We start from the raw sequence: 16,742 nt of genomic DNA, 5'->3' as shown, positions 1-16,742 counted from the left end.
GAAGAAGAAGAAGAAAGCAAAGTCAAAGGGACCAGAGCGCAGTTCTGCTCGTGTGTAGGGTTGGGGATAAGAAAACTCAGGGTTTGCATCTGCTTACCACCATCATTATTGGACAGGAGAGTTACGTCACTTGAATGTCAGACTCTGGGTTAGTTGACCTGTAGGCAGTTGAAAGTATTAAATGAGGTGCTGAAGGTAAAGTACATTGTGTCTGTCACATACCAGCATCTCAAGCACTCAAAGTCTTAGGATCCCTACCACTGCGCTTGAGAAATATTTAGATATCTCAGCACCTGTGCACCAAAGGGAACCTTTGACAACCTCAAAGCACAATGCTTCCTCTGAGGTTCAGAACCAGGGAGTAAAATCCCTAAAGATCAAGGTTTTTATTATCCTAAAAAGAGACAGACAGTTGTAAGAAAGTAGCAGCCAATCTGGTTCCTCGGGTTGTCACAACAATAGAGTAAAACATGAAAAATATTTAGTAGTCCTTGTTTCCCCTCAAAGATCACAAATCCTCCTTTATACAATTTTATATAGCTTCTTGTTAAGAAAACACTCAGGGGTTTGACGGTAATTACAGCATTTTTCTTTAGTTTTGTCATTTTAGATTTAATAATCCTGCCTTCTTTGGCTTTCCCTCTCATGTTTATTAATAATTTTTATTGCTTTATCATTTCTCTGTATCATTTATATCTTAAATCTTATGTTAAGTCTCAACAAGGAAATAACTCTTAAAAACAAATTTGAAATATTCTATCCTTTGGCCACTGAAGGCTTAAAGACAAAAGAAAAACAAAACAGAGACCCAAAACTTCATCTGTTAGATCTCCAAAAGAAAATAAGAATTCAGTTTATGATGATTTGGTCGCATGACACTCTGTCTCTCTGTCTCTGTCTCTCTCTGTCTCTTTCTGTCTGTCTGTCTGTCTGTCTGTCTCTCTCTCTCTCTCTCTCTCTCTCTCTCTCTCATCTTTTAGACACGTGCATGGGCTAGGGAGGAGGTTTCAGTGGGACAGATCTGCTCCATAGGAACAAGAGAAGGAAAACAAAAAGGATGAAGGACAATGAAGTATCCTTTAAAATGCCCAAATTTCCACAGAACTGTTTACGAGAGAAATCATATGAAGTCCATGGCTTAGTATAAACATATATGTAAGGATATTAGAAATAACTCTATTTTCCAAATGGTCTGTGCACTGTAGTTAAGGATGTGGAAGTGTTGATTTGGGGCTGTTGTTGTTGTTGTTGTTGTTGTTGTTGTTGTTGTTGTTGTTCACAAACTAGTAGGAAGCAGTAGTTGCTTAGCAATTATATGGCTTTGACACAGGAAGCAGAGGGATTTCTACTTAGCTGGGGACCAAGTACAAGCATAAAATGAACCATCCTTTTTGGAGACTACATTGGTAGTATTAAAGAATGTTGGAGAATTATGAATGCATGAGTCCTAGCCCCGGTTCCCTAAGCAGAATAACAACTGTAACCGATTGGCTGAGCCAAGCCTCCTCTGGGCCTCCTACCTTCTGGAAAATTCCTGAAATTGGCTATTTACTTACTTTAAAGTACCCTGTGAAGTATAAGGTAGGTGATGTGCAAACTGGTGGGTCTTACTGTTTTTTTTTAAACCGTTACCTCCAGACAAGAAGGCTTCGGGAGTGCTGAATTTTCCCAGTGCTCTGAAGAATGGGAAGAATGAGGAGACTTGGCTGGAGAAGGTCAGATGTTGTAAACTTAATGGTGTCCTATGAAACCTTAATGTGACCATATTGGGACAGACCTTTAAGGAATTAGATATAATTAGAGGAGGTAGTAAGGATGAAGCCCTAACCCAATGGGAGCAGTAACCTTGCAAGAAGGGTCAAAGATACAAGAGTAAACATACAGAGAGGGAAAAGAAGGCCACCCACAAGGCAAGCAGAGGGAACTCAGGAGAAGACAAACATAACTGTTGAAGCCAGCCCTCAATAGGATTGGATTAGAGCCGTTCTAGCATGGCCACATGGGGTATATCAAGGCCTCAGTGAGGGATGTTAATCTTCAATGAGTGAGGAATAGTTCATCAGCAAAAAGCATAGGGAAAAGAAGGCACTTTTGGTGTTCATGCATCCAATTAAGTTGTTACCTCCAGAAATAATATGTGTCTCAGATGCCTTTTAAATGTCTTACCGGTTTATAAGTTATCAGATTTCAGAATGGGTTGTCTTTCAGCAAGAGGAACTCAGGGAGCGTCTGACTTGTCTCTACTTATAAATGTGCAAAGCACAGCGCTCCCAGCTTAACTTTTAAGGATTCAGGGATTCAGTGCAGCCTAGTATTTTAACAACCAGGCGTTCCCCCCCCTCTCTTCCTCCCGCCCCCTTCTTCTCTCCCTCTCTCCCTCTCCTCCCTCTCCCCCCTCTCTCCCCACTTCTTTGCCTCCCTCCTTCTCACTCTCTCTCCCTCCCTTTGTACCTTCTTGAAGGTTGTTTTGAAGCTCTTGTAAAAGCTTTATCCAAGCTATGAAAAATTCAACACACTCTCCCACCCATCCACTCTTAGCTAGTGCCTGGCAGAAAGTGGCATGAAAATGCATTGCACATAGTAGTAGTGAGAACTCTGAGATCTATGTCCCCTACTGTTCTTCAGTTCCCCTACAGGCTGTCAGTTCTCCCACGGGCTTGCAATCACACCCTTGCTGGAATCCTGGTCTTGAAATCTGCTTTAAGGAAGAATATAAACCAAAATGTTGGAAATCTTAGGTAGATTTTTCCCATCTTTCTGTTTCTAGTTTCCTTATCAGTAAAACAGAGCCTATGTGACCACTTATAGGAAGTCAAATACGAGGACATATTTGAGGTGATGCTAATCTAATACGCAGTGCTGCTCTTGGCAATGATGATCCTTTGAACTGACCCACTTCCTCTGTACAAAATCTCTGATGGTTGAACAATCGCACATAGTGTTCATGTGACAGGTCAAGCTCTTCCTGAAGACACAGGTTACCATCCAATAAAAGGCAGCAATACCATTAAACTCAGAGCCACAGTGCGGATGGATTTATTGTGTCCACTCTCTCCCCTACCGTCACGTCCCAAATCAGAAGACTCCATCCTGAGCCACAAGTCCCGTCTGAAGGACGCCATGGCTCCTGAGTTCCTGGTTAACACACTGGACTGGAGCCTGCTGCGTGCCTGACCCCAGGAAACTGCCCCTGATCTAAAGGAGGAAAAGTGTCAAGGAAGTGAGGCAGACAATTAGAAAAGCATCACTTCCCCGCAGCGCAGCGGTGTAGAGCGAGCATGACTTCATATGGGGAGGAGGCTTGCCTTTTCGCCTGTCATAGAGAAATCTGTTCGCTCTGAGCCCTGCCCTCCCTGTGACAATCAATGAATACAACATACAGCATGGTTAGAAAGAAAACCTTAAAAACAAGCTTCCTCCTCGGGGCGTACGTTCTGTTCTTATTTAAAGGTTCTCCATAGTTCTCCTTTAGTCATCATGACTTAACCTCGAAACATTCAGGGGTCTCTGCGGGAAAAACTGGATACCACAAAGTACTCCAGGAACTCAACAACCTCCCCGTGTCCGCGCAGAAGGACACCCTCAGCCCCAAAGAGAAGCAGCCTAAGATGTTAAGGGCTGTACTCTGGATCGGGGCCAGGCCAGGAATAACAACAAAGCTGAAATGAACTCAGAGGACTGTGAGTGGATGTGACTATTTTAGAAGCCAGGAACATCTCTACAGCTACATGAGACACTATTGGGGAAACCCCCTTTTTACTAGTGTCGTCTTCTTGTCCTGCAGTAGGATGTCAGTGTCGGGGACATTTCCTATTCGAAAATCACAGGACTCCATGTGGCACTTGGAGAAGCTTGAAAGACTGCCCTGGTTAAAATGCTAGCATTTCTCTTTCCAGGGGAAAATAGTTTCATTCTCATGTTTTATTGGGTCAACACAATTAAAACAGTTTGTGCCACAGTCTTTCTGGTCATGAAGCATAAATTCTTAGCAATTTATCCTTGCATGCGAGGGTTTCTAGAGATTCTGAAAATGTGTATGGTAGGAATAGAATGAGCTGGTTTTAGGTCCTCCGATCTCGCTTTCTCACAGCCTCGGTTTCTCCTATATTCCCATGCAAGCTCCCTCCACCTTCTGGCAATGTTAGACATGTCTGAGGAACAAGCACTCACATTCCTATCACAGAGCATGCAATCAAGCCAGGGGGGTTCTGGGATTAAAAGGAGTCTCGTGGCTCTTCCGTTTCTATGAAAAAGAACATAAGGAACAGTACTGGAGGCAGGTACAGTCTACATGCCATGGAATCAAAAGGGAAAAGACAGTGACCTTTGCCTTACAGAAGCTTTGCAGTTTTATGAGGACACATTTGTTAATTCTTGATCTTAGAGCATGAGCCATTGGTATTTTGTTCAGAAAAATTTCCCCAGTGCCCATGTGATCGAGACTCTTCCCCACTTTTTCTTCTATTAGTTTGAGTGTATCTGGTTTGATGTGGAGGTCCTTGATCCACTTGGACTTAAGCTTTATACAGGATGATAACAATGTATTGATCTGCATTCTTCTACATGCCAACCTCCAGTTGAACCAGCACCATTTGTTGAAAATGCTATCTTTTTTCCATTGGATAGTTTTAGCTCCTTTGTCAAAGATCAAGCGACCACGGGTGTGTGAGTTCATTTCTGAGTCTTCAATTCTGTTCCACTGGTCTATCTGCCTGTCTCTGTACCAATACCATACAGTTTTTATCACTATTGCTCTAATACTGCTTGAAGTCAGGGATGGTGATTCCCCCAGAATTTCTTTTATTGTTGAGTATAGTTTTTGCTATCCTGGTCTTTTTGTTATTCCAAATGAATTTGCAAATTGATCTTTCTAACTTTGTGAAGAATTGGATTGCAATTTTGATGGGGATTGCATTGAATCTGTAGATTGCTTTTGGCAAAATGGCCATTTCTACTATATTAATCCTGCCAATCCATGAGCATAGAAAATCTTTCCATCTTCTGAGATCTTCTTCAATTTCTTTCTTCAGAGACTTGAAGTTCTTTTCATACAGATCTTTCACTTGCTTGGTTAGAGTCACACAAAGGTATTTTATATTATTTGGGACTATTATGAAGGGTGTTATTTCCCTAATTTCTTTCTCAGCCTGTTTATCCTTTGAGTAGAGGAAGGTTACTAATTTGTTTGAGTTAATTTTATATCCAGGCACTTTGCTGAAGTTGTTTATCAGGCTTAGTATTTCTCTGGTAGAACTTTGGGGTCTCTTAAGTATACTATCATATCATCTGTAAATAGTGATATTTTGACTTCTTCCTTTCCAATTTGTATCCCTTTGACCTCCTTTCATTATCTGATTGCTTGAGCTAGGACTTTGAGTACTATATTGAATAAGTAAGGAGAGAGTGGGCAACCTTGTCTAGTCTCTGATATTAGTGGGATTGCTTCAAGTTTCAGGACACTGTTATTAGGACAAAATGGCAACCAACAGATTGGGAAAAGATCTTTACCAATCCTACATCTGATAGAGGGTTAATATCCAAAATATACAAAGAACTCAAGAAGTTAGACTCCAGAAAGTCAAATAACCCTATTAAAAATAGGGTACAGAACTAAAACAAAGAATTCTCAGCTGAGGAATATCGAATGGCTGAGAAGTACCTAAAGAAATGCTCAACATCCTTAGTCATCAGGGAAATGCAAATAAAAACGATCCTGAGATTCCACCTCACACCAGTCAGAATGGCCAAGATCAAAAACTCAGGTGACAACAGATGCTGGTGAGGATGTGGAGAATAAGGAACACTCCTCCATTGTTGGTAGGATTGCAATCTTCTACAACCACTCTGGAAATCAGTCTGGAGGTTCCTCAGAAAATTGGACATTGCATCACCTGAGGACCCAGCTATACCTCTCCTGGGCATATTCCCAAAAGATGCTCCAACATACAACAAAGACACATCCTCCACCATGTTCATAGCAGCCTTATTTATAATAGCCAGAAGCTGGGAAGAACACAGATGCCCTTCAACAGAGTTATGGATACAGAAAATGTGGTACATCTACACAATGGAGTACTACTCAGCTGTCAAAAACAATGACTTCATGAAATTCATAGGCAAATGGATGGAACTAGAAAATATCATCCTGAGTAAGGTAATCCAATCACAGAAAAACACACATAGTATGCACTCACTGATAAATGGATATTAGCCCAAAAGCTCAAATTACCCAAGATGCAATCCATGGACCACATGAAGCTCAAGAAGAAGGATGACCACAGTATGGATGTTTCAGTCCTTCTTAAAGGCGGGAACAAAAATATTCATAAGAATGGGTATGGAGGCAAAGTTTGGAGCAGAGACTGAAAGAATGGCCATTCAGAGCCTGACCCACATTTAGCCCATATATATACAGCCACCAAACTAGATAAGATTGATGAAGCTAAAAAGTATATGCTGACAGGAACTGGATATAGATGTCTGCTGAGAGACACAACCAGAGTATGTCAAATACAGAGGCAAATACTAGCAGCAAAACATTGAATTGAGAACAGGACCCCCATTGGTGGAATTAGAGAAAGGATTGAAAGAGTTGAAGGGGCTTGTAACCCCATAAGAACAACAATGCCAACCAACCAGAGCTCTCAGGGACTAAACCATGGATTGACCCATGACTCCAGCTGCATATGTTGGACACTAGTGGCCTCTTTGGACACCAATGGAAGGAGAAGCCCTTGGTCCTGCCAAGGTTGGACCCCAGTGTAGGGGAATGTCAGGGGGTGGGAAGGAGGAGGTAGATGGGGAGGGGAACACCCTTATAGAAAAAGGGGAGAGGGATGGTATAGGGGGCTTATGTCCAGGAAATCAGGAAAGGGAATGACATTTGAAATGTAAATTAAAAATATTCAATAAAAGAAAAAATGCAAAAAAAGAGAGAAAAGAATGGGCTTCAGATATAAGGCTTGCCACATCCTAAAGGCATGACTATGAATGGTGCTCTTCTCACATCAAGCAGTTCAAGGATCCACTCTATAAGACTCCTAAGGATTGAGTGATAGAATTCACACAAATACGACCCAAAGTCTGGGACCTGGTCACTCTTAAAGTGGATATTTGCTTTCATTAGTACCATAATACATATTTTAAATCAATAAAAATTTTATTTCTTTGGTTTTTTTGTTTTGTTTTGTTTTTTTGTTTTGTTGTTTGTTTGTTTTTCATGCCTGAAGTCTCAAGCTGTAACACCAGGCACAGGTTTCTTTTTTTTAAAAAACTCTCTCTCTCTCTCTCTCTCTCTCTCTCTCTCTCTCTCTCTCTCTCTCTCTCTCTCTCTGTGTGTGTGTGTGTGTGTGTGTGTGTGTGTGTGTGTGTGTGTGTGTGACATGTTCATAAGTAGGTGAATATGTATGAGTATTAGTGTGGGTATTACTGTGTCTATGTATGTGTGCCAATTCCAGGGACAATCACAAGTCTTTCTCCTCACCTTTCACCTTGTTTGAGACAGACTATATTGTTTGTCACTGTATTGTATTGTTGACCAGGCAAGCTAGCCTTCAAGCTTCTCTGCCTCCCAGCTTGCCATGGGAGCTCTGGGATTACTGGTATGCACTATTTCAGTTGGGATTCTATGGGTGTAGGAGAATCATAAGAGAATCTGAACCCAGATCTTCACACTTCCACCACAAGTACTTTATCCCTGGAGCCATCCCTCCAGTTCTGGCTGCTGACTGGGAGAAGCCCATTATGTGGCCACCTCTGAGCTGATAGTTCTGGATTCTATAAGAGAGTGGGCTAAACAAGTCACAGGGAACAAGCCAGTAAGCAGCATCCCACCATGGCCTCTGCATCAGCTCCTGCCTCCTGATTCCTGGCCTGTTTGAGTTCCTGCCCTGACTTCCTTCAGTGATGAACTGCTATGTGGAAACCAAATAAATCCTCCCATTCCCAACTTGTTTTAATCATGGTGTTTCATCCCAGCAGTTGTAACCCTAAGACAGCCATTCAGAAGGACGCAAAGTTCTTGACAGCATTATCATGATTGGTGGAGGGTATTTTTCCAGACTGCAGATTCCACCCAAGATAAAGCTAGCCACTCCTCTTATCACAGAATGAGTTCAGATCCTCAGATGTTACAAAATACACCTGTCTATCCATCTGTACTAGGCCAACACAGTCTGGATGGGTCTCCAGCATGACAGCTTGCGTGAGGCTTGATAAAAGAAAGCTGTTATGAATTTTATTTATAGCATTTGTGTCTGTGAACATTTCTGTTCCAAATAACAAACTGGGCAGAAATAAGGTTCCCCAGATCAAGCACACTTCTATTTCCTTGCAATGTTAGCTTTGTTATTGTTAAGTGAGAGACCATGGAAAAGATTTGCAGTTTGCTACTCTGAAAATGTTTGAACCTATACTGATTATAGTGAATGTTCCCTGTCAACCTATACCTTATGTATCCCAGCCACTTAGACATTTGCTTTTCCATTTGGTGTTTATTGACTTCTTCTATTTAACTCACTTGGCACAACAGAGAATTATTATTATTATTGTTATTATTGTTGTTGTTGTTGTTAATTTAGTTACTTTGTTTTTTGAGACAGGGTTTCTCTATGTTGTCCTGGCCATCCTGGAACTCACTCTGTAGACCAGGCTAGCCTCGAACTCAGAGATTCCCCTGCCTCTGCCTCCTGAGCACTGGGATTAAAGGCATGCACCACTACTGCCCAGTGAAGTTTAATCATTTTATTTTCATTTTACATAAGCTATGTCTAAAGCTCACTGACAATTAAACAGCATGATCTTTGTCAGTTGATATGTGATATCCGGGAATTTCTCACTATCCTAGATATGAGTCTCCAGTTCTATATATATTCATACCTATAGTTAGAGCAATCGCTGACTAGCGGGGCTAGAGATAGACTTGTGGAGAATAGACCTCATTCATGGTTTCCTTTTTGTCACAAGAAAATTTTAAAGAATCTGAGAAGTGCTAAGAAGCCAATAGGTGAGTTAATTAGCTTTTCACTGTTGTGATAAAATACCTGGGGTAAAGAATTCTCTTGGCCTGTGTCTTAGAGACTTTAATTTAGGGTTACTTGTCCTTGTTCCTTTAGGTTTGCAATGAAGTAGAACATCATGACAGGGAATAGGTAGAGGAGGCTGCTCATCTTCTTGTCAGGAAGTGGAGAAAAAGATCGGGAGAATTTCAATAGCTCCTTCAAGGTCACACTTCCTGTTACCTAGCTTCCTTCCAATAAGCTACACCCCCTGAAGCTATGTCAGGCTAGTAATAGGCCTTAAGCATAGGGCTTTGGTGGGATACTGAAGACCCACACCACAGCAGTAAATGAACCACAAGACAATGGCAAGATTGATCACAACCCAGAAGCAATTAACAGGCAGCAGGATACAGTATATCCAGCAAGGAATTAACACTTAAAGCCTTCCTATTTGCATGGAAACAGTCACTTTGCACATAGCTTTATCCCTGCTCAATCCCTGTTCCCTTCAGACCATCCTGTAGATGCAAAATAAACACAAGCACCACCAGACAAACAAGAATCAGAGGGGCTGGGCAGGAAGAAAAGGGTTTAGAAACCCTTGCCTGCAATAGACAAAGGTTAGTGACTGGCAAACCCCAGGCTTTGCAGATGCTATTTGTACACACAGAAGCCCCTCAAAAAGTCACGTTTTCCATATTCTATTTTTAAAGTAAAAATTGTTAAAGGACCTATATCATTTTTAACTGTAATATTCCTCTCCAAGAAGTTACTGCACGAAGAGCTAAGCACTTGTTGTTGCTCCCCTTGATATATGGTAGGAACGTCCACATGAACATTAATGACAACCAAGGGATCCTCTGATTGAAATGCTCATTTCAATGAAAAATAATATTGGTGACCTGGGGTGAAAGCTCAGTTAGTAAGGTGCTTGCCTTTACAAACATGGAGGCTTGTATTAAGACACTCAAAGTCTACATAAAGAAAAAGGGAGTGTGGTGGTAATTCCAGTGCTGGGCAGCAGAGACAAAAGGATCTCTAGGTGTCTATGGCCAACCAGCCTAGCTGGCTTGGTAAGTTCCAAGCCCAAGAGAGACTCTATCTCCAAAAACAAGGTGTCAGAAACTGAGGTGCCCAAGGTACCTCTGCATGCGTACATATCTACACACATGTCTATGTGCACACATATAGTCATGCACACACACAAACATACACTAAAGAAGAAAATAAATATTGTTATCAAACTGGACTTTATTTGCCACCATTTTCAGTGAGCCCTCTGTACACACTGGTGTCTCATCTACATAGAAAAGACTTTAAAAAGAAAAGAAAAAAGTGGCATTGTTGCTGCTACAAGTAATGTAGTTGGCTTTGCAATGTGGTCAGATGCAGATTTTTTATCATTGTTTAAATAATGTAGCATAAAAGCTATGTACATAATACACATATTGCATTAGCTATGCAGAATTTAGGCCTGAATTATTAAGAATTCAGAAAATGTGCTTAAATGCTATAAATTTTACACAGATTTTGATATCCACAAAGGTCTTGGATACCCAGGGACAACCATGCTCTTTCTCCTAATACATAGTTTTAACCATGGCAGGATCAGCAGGAAGAAGAGTTACAAGAGACAGAAACAGGAACCTGAGGCCATTTATGCTGAACTAGACTGGTAAACTCTGGCCAAGGAGCAAGAACTATCCTGATAAAAAGCCTGAGTTCTGCAAGGCTCTGTTCTTGGGTTGTGAAGGTGGCCGTGTATTCTAGAGGATAAAAAGAATTTCCTTCATTATGCTGGCTTTCCCTCTCAGTACTCAAGAGTCTCTTAAGAAATTTCAGAACAGAAGTGACAAGATCGAGATCTGTCTTCAAAATACTGTCCTGACAGTGGTGTGGTTGTCAAAGGGAGGGGAAACTGGCATACAGCAGTGTGCAAAGCTCATGGCCCAGGCACTTCGGCTGGCTACAAAGAACTCCTCAGAACTGAAGCCTTTCCAGGTTGAGTGCAGCCCAGGGATGACTGTGTTCAGCATTATCCTGACTCTTCAAGGCATCAAACAACTCAGGGAGGTGAGCAAAGAATTATCTTACATTCATAGAGGAGGAGGTGTCACCCGGTAACAAGACCACAGCACACTCTCCTGTTAGTGTAACCGTGTTAGCTGAAGCCCACTAAGGTTGAAATCTTTTTCAAGATTCATTTATTTTTATTTCATGTGTGTGTTTTATCTGTGTGTCTGTGCACACTGTGTACAAGACTGGTGCCTACAAAGGCCAGAAGAGAACACCGGACCCCCTCACATTGGTGTTAAGGACAGCTGTGTGTGTAGGTGCTGTGAAAAGAACCCAGGTTCTCCGAAAGATAGCAAGTTCTCTTAACTGCTCAGCTGTCTCTCCGGCCCTGGAACTGGGATTTAGTATATGTAGCTAGGAAGAAGAAAATGCTTAAAATGCTGGGGAAACTACTTGATGCCCATAAGCAAGAATCAATGACAACCAATGATCCAGAAGCATTCTGGGGTTTTTTTTTTCTTATAAAAACATTTAATTGGGGCTGCCTTACAGGGTCAGAGGTTCAGCCCATTATCATCAAGGCAGGAATGTGGAGGCATCCAGGCTGGCATGGTGCAGGAGGAGCTGAGAGTTCCACATCTTCCTCTGAAGGCTGCTAGCGGAATATTTACTTCCAGGCAGCTAGGGTGAGGGTCTTAAAGCCCACTCCAACAGTGGCACATCTACTCCAACAAGGCTACACCTCCTAAAAGTGCCATTCCTCTAATCAAAGTCAGCGGTAACAGTAAAGAGCTCTGAAACTCTTGATGTTCACATGGGCAGCTTTGACTGAAGATCAACAGGAAGGCCTGAACAAGGAAAGCCTCCACAGACTTGGGAAAAGATTAGTAGTTTTCCCCACTATAGTGGGGGGTGTGTGTGTGTGCAGGGGACAAGTAGCTGCAAGAATCAGTTTTAAAGACATTCAGTTGAGAAAGAATAATTTAATTCACTAAGCCCCATGCTCTAGACAGCCCATGGGACAGTCTGACTGCAACAAACACACATCTGAGTGCAAAATTGAAAAGTAACACTTGTCACTGTGCAGCCACACTCTTCAGGTGACACTGACTCCTTAATATCCCGATTGTCTGTCTGTTCCCAGCTCACCAAGTTTTTCCCAATGGGTCAACAGCTTGATGCGTCTAGAGACACTGCCCTGATGAGCAGAGCCCACCTTCGCAATGGCAAAAGCAGGAAACGCACTTCTTTTTGTTTCAGATATTGAGTGGTCTCAACAAAAGGCTAAGTAATTAATACAAAGTCATGTACAGCATGCCTGAAAGCCTAGAAGCTGCTGTCTGGGATCTGAGAAATATTAAAAACACTTGACAGGACTGGGGAGATGGCTCAGACAACAGTGTCTGCCATGTAAACATAGGGCCTGAATTTGAATTCCCAGAACCCACACAAACAGCTGGTCACACCACCCATAGCCCCAGGACTGGGAGAGACAGAGGCTGGCAAACCCCTGAATCTCATTGGCTAGCCAGCCTAGCTGAATCAACGAGATTCTGTTTTTTAGTGGGAGTCCCTCAATCAAAACCATTCACAATAGAAAAAGGTCAAGGAAAGAGACCAGCATCTATCTCTGGCTTTCAGAAGTACCATCTGCACATACCTACATTAACGTATACACATTACACACACAACATATTATATACACGCAAAAGCACTTCATAGAAAATATTATCATCTCTTGCATCTAACATTATAACCTTTAAAAAGATGTTTTAATGTGGAATGTTAGGCTTGCTCGATTGTGCAGATTACAACTCTTAGCAGACTATGCTAAGATTAGCTTTAGAAAAGCATTTGGAACAGCCTGCAGAGCACACATACTCTGAATTGTAAGGGAAAGCCAGTGGCATGATTCAGTGTGAAGGCTGGAGCAACCTGGGCCTTCACCAAAAGCTAAAGACCTGAAGAGACAGGTGGCAAGGTAGAAGTTGGGCTACAGTCTCACAAAAACCCTTATTTCAGCTCTTCCCATCAGCCTTTCAAAGCACTACACGAGCCCTGTCTGTTTTTGTGAAACTGCTATTTACTCAATCTGTTGACCCACACAGAAACATCCAAAAGTAATAATTGACCCACGCTATGGGCATCCTCTGGCCCAGTGAAGTTGACACACATAATTAATCATCATGATATTTTTTTCCCCTGACAATTTTTTGGACGTTCTGCTGAGCCTACAGATAATATTCCCAAAGTAGGGAGAGAGATAATAAAGTGCTCTTTAGTGCAGAGGACGACACGTATCATCAACTTTGTGTTTCAACAGAACACGCCAAAATAAAATTGGGTCAGCTTCGTTTTCACTCACCCAGAGCTCTACATGATCAAGAGAGATTTCAGGTGATTAGAAGGACAGGAGGACTACACCGCCCTTAAATGAAATTTTCTAGACCTTCATGGCATCAGTGTCAAATGACCCATGGGCTCTAAGTTCCCTGGCGTCCAGCTGCATCTCCTCTATGGACATATTTCCTCAATTTGCTCTTCCTGTTCCTCCAGGGAGGCCCACACACGTCTTCCGGATGCATCAAGCACACCGATCTGAAGCCTTCCCACTTACAATCTGTACTTCCCAGAAGCAGCTGCTTCTGAGGATGTTTTCAGGCTCACTTCCTTCCTTCTTTCACCCTCCTCTTGAACAGCCATTCTGCAAGGTGGCTTCTTTTAGCCTCTTAGTCTGGTTTCTTCGTTGCTATAACAGAACGCATGAGTCTTGGCACTTTGCGAAGAACAAATCTATGTACCTCATAAGTATGGAAGTCCAAGAGCCTGGTTGGAATCTGGGTACCTTCTGATAAGCCCCTAAGTCATTGTAAAAGGCAGAAGGATGATCACTCAATAGCAAAGGGACAAATCACACCGTGACCTTGTTTAGAAAACCACACTCTGCAAAACTGACTCACTCTCCTGGGAGCTAGAAGGGCAAATCCCTCATGAACCTAAGCGCCTCTTCAAGCTTTCAACAAGATCACACTGGGAATCTAATTTCAACATGAGTTGTGCAGGGAATGACAGACATGTTATCCATTGTCTATATCAACAGATTGCTCTATCAGGCTATACCAATAGATGGCTGTAAACCATAGCAACCAGGAAGTGGTTCTCACCGCTCTTTGACATTTCTTTCTGATGCCCTGATTGCACCCAGCATTCTTATCTACCTGTGGGTGGTTTTCTTTTTATTATCCACTCCTACCTCATAGGAAAACGTAAAATCCATGAGCATCAGAACTCAGTTCTTTCTCTCCACACCACCAAAGACCTTCAACTAGTGTTGGCAGATAAAGTCAATTAATATTTATAGAAAAGAAGAAATAGATGAGAGGAAAGAAATGCCAATTCACTAAAAGTGGCACAAAGTTATTTCTATCAATAGTACAATTTTCATTAAAATGAGATCTAATCATCATCATATCATCATCTTTAAACTTTTATTTGTAACAAACTATACACAGCATGAACATGGACCTTACACATTCTTAAGTAACAGTTCAGTACAGTCCTCTGTGGTCATTCCTATCATCCATAAACCACCTAGCACATTAAGCTACAAATCTTCATTGCTTTCTCTCCGTGCCCTGGTAAAGTATCTTATGTCTCATGAATCTGATTGCTTAAGAGACTTTTAAAAATATGTATTTTTCCCTGCCTCATAAAACAAAAAATATATTTATCTTCTTTTACATGTGTGAGTATCTTGACTTCATATGTGTACATCCTGTGCATACCTGCTACCCAAGGATTCTTGGAAGCCCTCCCAAATAAATCATATGCACGAAGAGGGAATTTGTATGTAAACTTTGTCTTAAACGGAGCCCTGGACTTAGCTCTCCATTGTACGCTTCTAAACTTATTAAAGACTCTACAGAGATGTTTCAGTTAAAAAATGTATGCTCCATTCCTAAATATTTTCATTAACTAGGTCAATTAATTTTCTTAATATCTGAAACAATGCAATGTAACTTTCTTCTGCCAAAGCAAGGGAACGGAACTTAACTCTCAAGCTCAAACCAACAAAACCCATTAACTTTTAATACACTATGAACAGTATGGTTCAATGATAAAACAAGAACATAAGAATGTAAAGCAATATAATTAACTTCCTGTTTTGTCAATGATCTAAGGTACATTAAGCAAAACCTTGCACAGTAAGAATGCCAGACACTTCCATTCGGAGCTCTTTGGGAACAAGGAATGGGTCAAATGACCCTTGAAACACAATTATTTTACATCACAAGATTGGCCAGGTGGCGGCTGAGCCTAGGGAGAGGCTGCTGCTCACCCAGGCAAAGCTAGTACTCCATCCGGGTCTTCTGACAGCAGGTTCTGAGGGTTCCACTACACAGGGCTACAAAGTGACATCCCTGGATGGGATAGGCACATTTCGTCTTTTTTCTATTTCTTGCTCAGCTTTTGAGGGTAACTCTAGGTGCAAATCTCTTCCTCCAAAACTCACAAAGTGTTTGTTTGTTTGTTTGTTTGTTTGTTTGTTTGTTTGTTTGAAGAGAAACTTAAGCCATGAGTTCTCTAGACTAACATAGCACGTGGCACCTCAGACCTTGCTTTAGGAAATACAACTTAGTTGAGTGGGATGCTGAGAAGCGAGCTTGGGATGGATGTAACAGCTTAATAATAGTCGCTGGCCAGATGGTATTCACTTGCTCCTAAACTTCCCCTTGTATTAAAATATGGCTTTTTTTAGATTACCATAGCAATGACTAAATAGGTTGAGATCACAGTTTTGATCCTAAAGGGGTCAGTTCCTCTGTTTGGAGCTTTAAGGTGTACTAGATGGCTAGCCTCCATTTCACGGTCACCATCTTTACAGAGTGAAGCGGGATGAAGACTCAGAACACACCCATTGCTAGGAATCCTAGCGGCAAGTGGTCAAGTCACTCAACCAAATGCAACTATGAAATTCTTGAATACATTTGCGTGTATTTATACATCTAATACAGTGGAGAAGATTCGGAGGTAGCACCCACAAACAAGAGAGAACAGTGGCCTTTGTCTTTCCGAGTCTGAGTTGCCCTAGCACTTGCTACAAAATTCTCTCCGTCCATCCACTTATCTACAAACTTCATTTTTCTTTACAGCTGAGATGGGTGTGTGTGAACATGTTCACTACCCATCCACTGGGTGAATGGCATTTCAATTGCTTCTGTTCCCTAACTATTGTGACTACAGTGACAAGGAAGTGACCGAGCAACTCTCTGTGAGCTAGGGTGTGGAGCCCTCTGTGCACATGTCAAGGAGAGGAATAGCAAATAGTAAAGATCTATTTGCTAGATCTACTTTTAGCTTTGTGAGAATTATCTATACTCATTTTAATTCACCAATTCCCATAAAAAGTTAGCGACATGTGGCAAGTTCTTATTATGTAAAAACAAAACACGAAGAAAAGGAAAAACTGTATGGATTGAAGGTTGGAATACCACAAACCTCGGACCCAATGAGATGTGGCAGACGCTTGCAGTCCCACTATTAAAAAATGTAACGAAGAGGATCAGAATTGCTGCATTAGGCTCTGCCACATAGCAAATTCAAAGCATACCCTGGCTAGATGAAGCCATATCAAACTAATACATTGTTATTATAAAATTTAATATAGTGACTACTGCAATAAGCTGCAAAAGCCATAGAGAATTTACATACATGTGAATAAAGTAA

The 16,742-nt window shown here is 41.6% G+C and overlaps 1 long non-coding RNA gene across 44 annotated transcripts in view; it reads right to left on the bottom strand.

The window, feature by feature from the left end:
* Positions 1–16,742, bottom strand: part of LOC102555978 (uncharacterized) — a 310,738-nt gene that overhangs the window by 255,166 nt on the left and 38,830 nt on the right. For 6 of the 44 annotated variants that reach the window (XR_015686878.1, XR_015686872.1, XR_015686875.1 and 3 more), the window contains exon 1: positions 3,488–3,584. The exons of the other annotated variants lie outside the window; for them this stretch is intronic. This is a non-coding gene — a long non-coding RNA (uncharacterized LOC102555978). Of the gene's footprint in view, positions 1–3,487; positions 3,585–16,742 lie in introns of those variants that run through there. 44 annotated transcript variants of the gene reach the window in all.

This window comes from Rattus norvegicus, chromosome 4 (genome assembly GCF_021556685.1).
Source record: "Rattus norvegicus strain SHRSP/BbbUtx chromosome 4, alternate assembly SHRSP_T2T, whole genome shotgun sequence".
NCBI classification, from domain to species: domain Eukaryota; kingdom Metazoa; phylum Chordata; class Mammalia; order Rodentia; family Muridae; genus Rattus; species Rattus norvegicus.
This window is presented reverse-complemented; position numbering and strand designations above follow the sequence as displayed.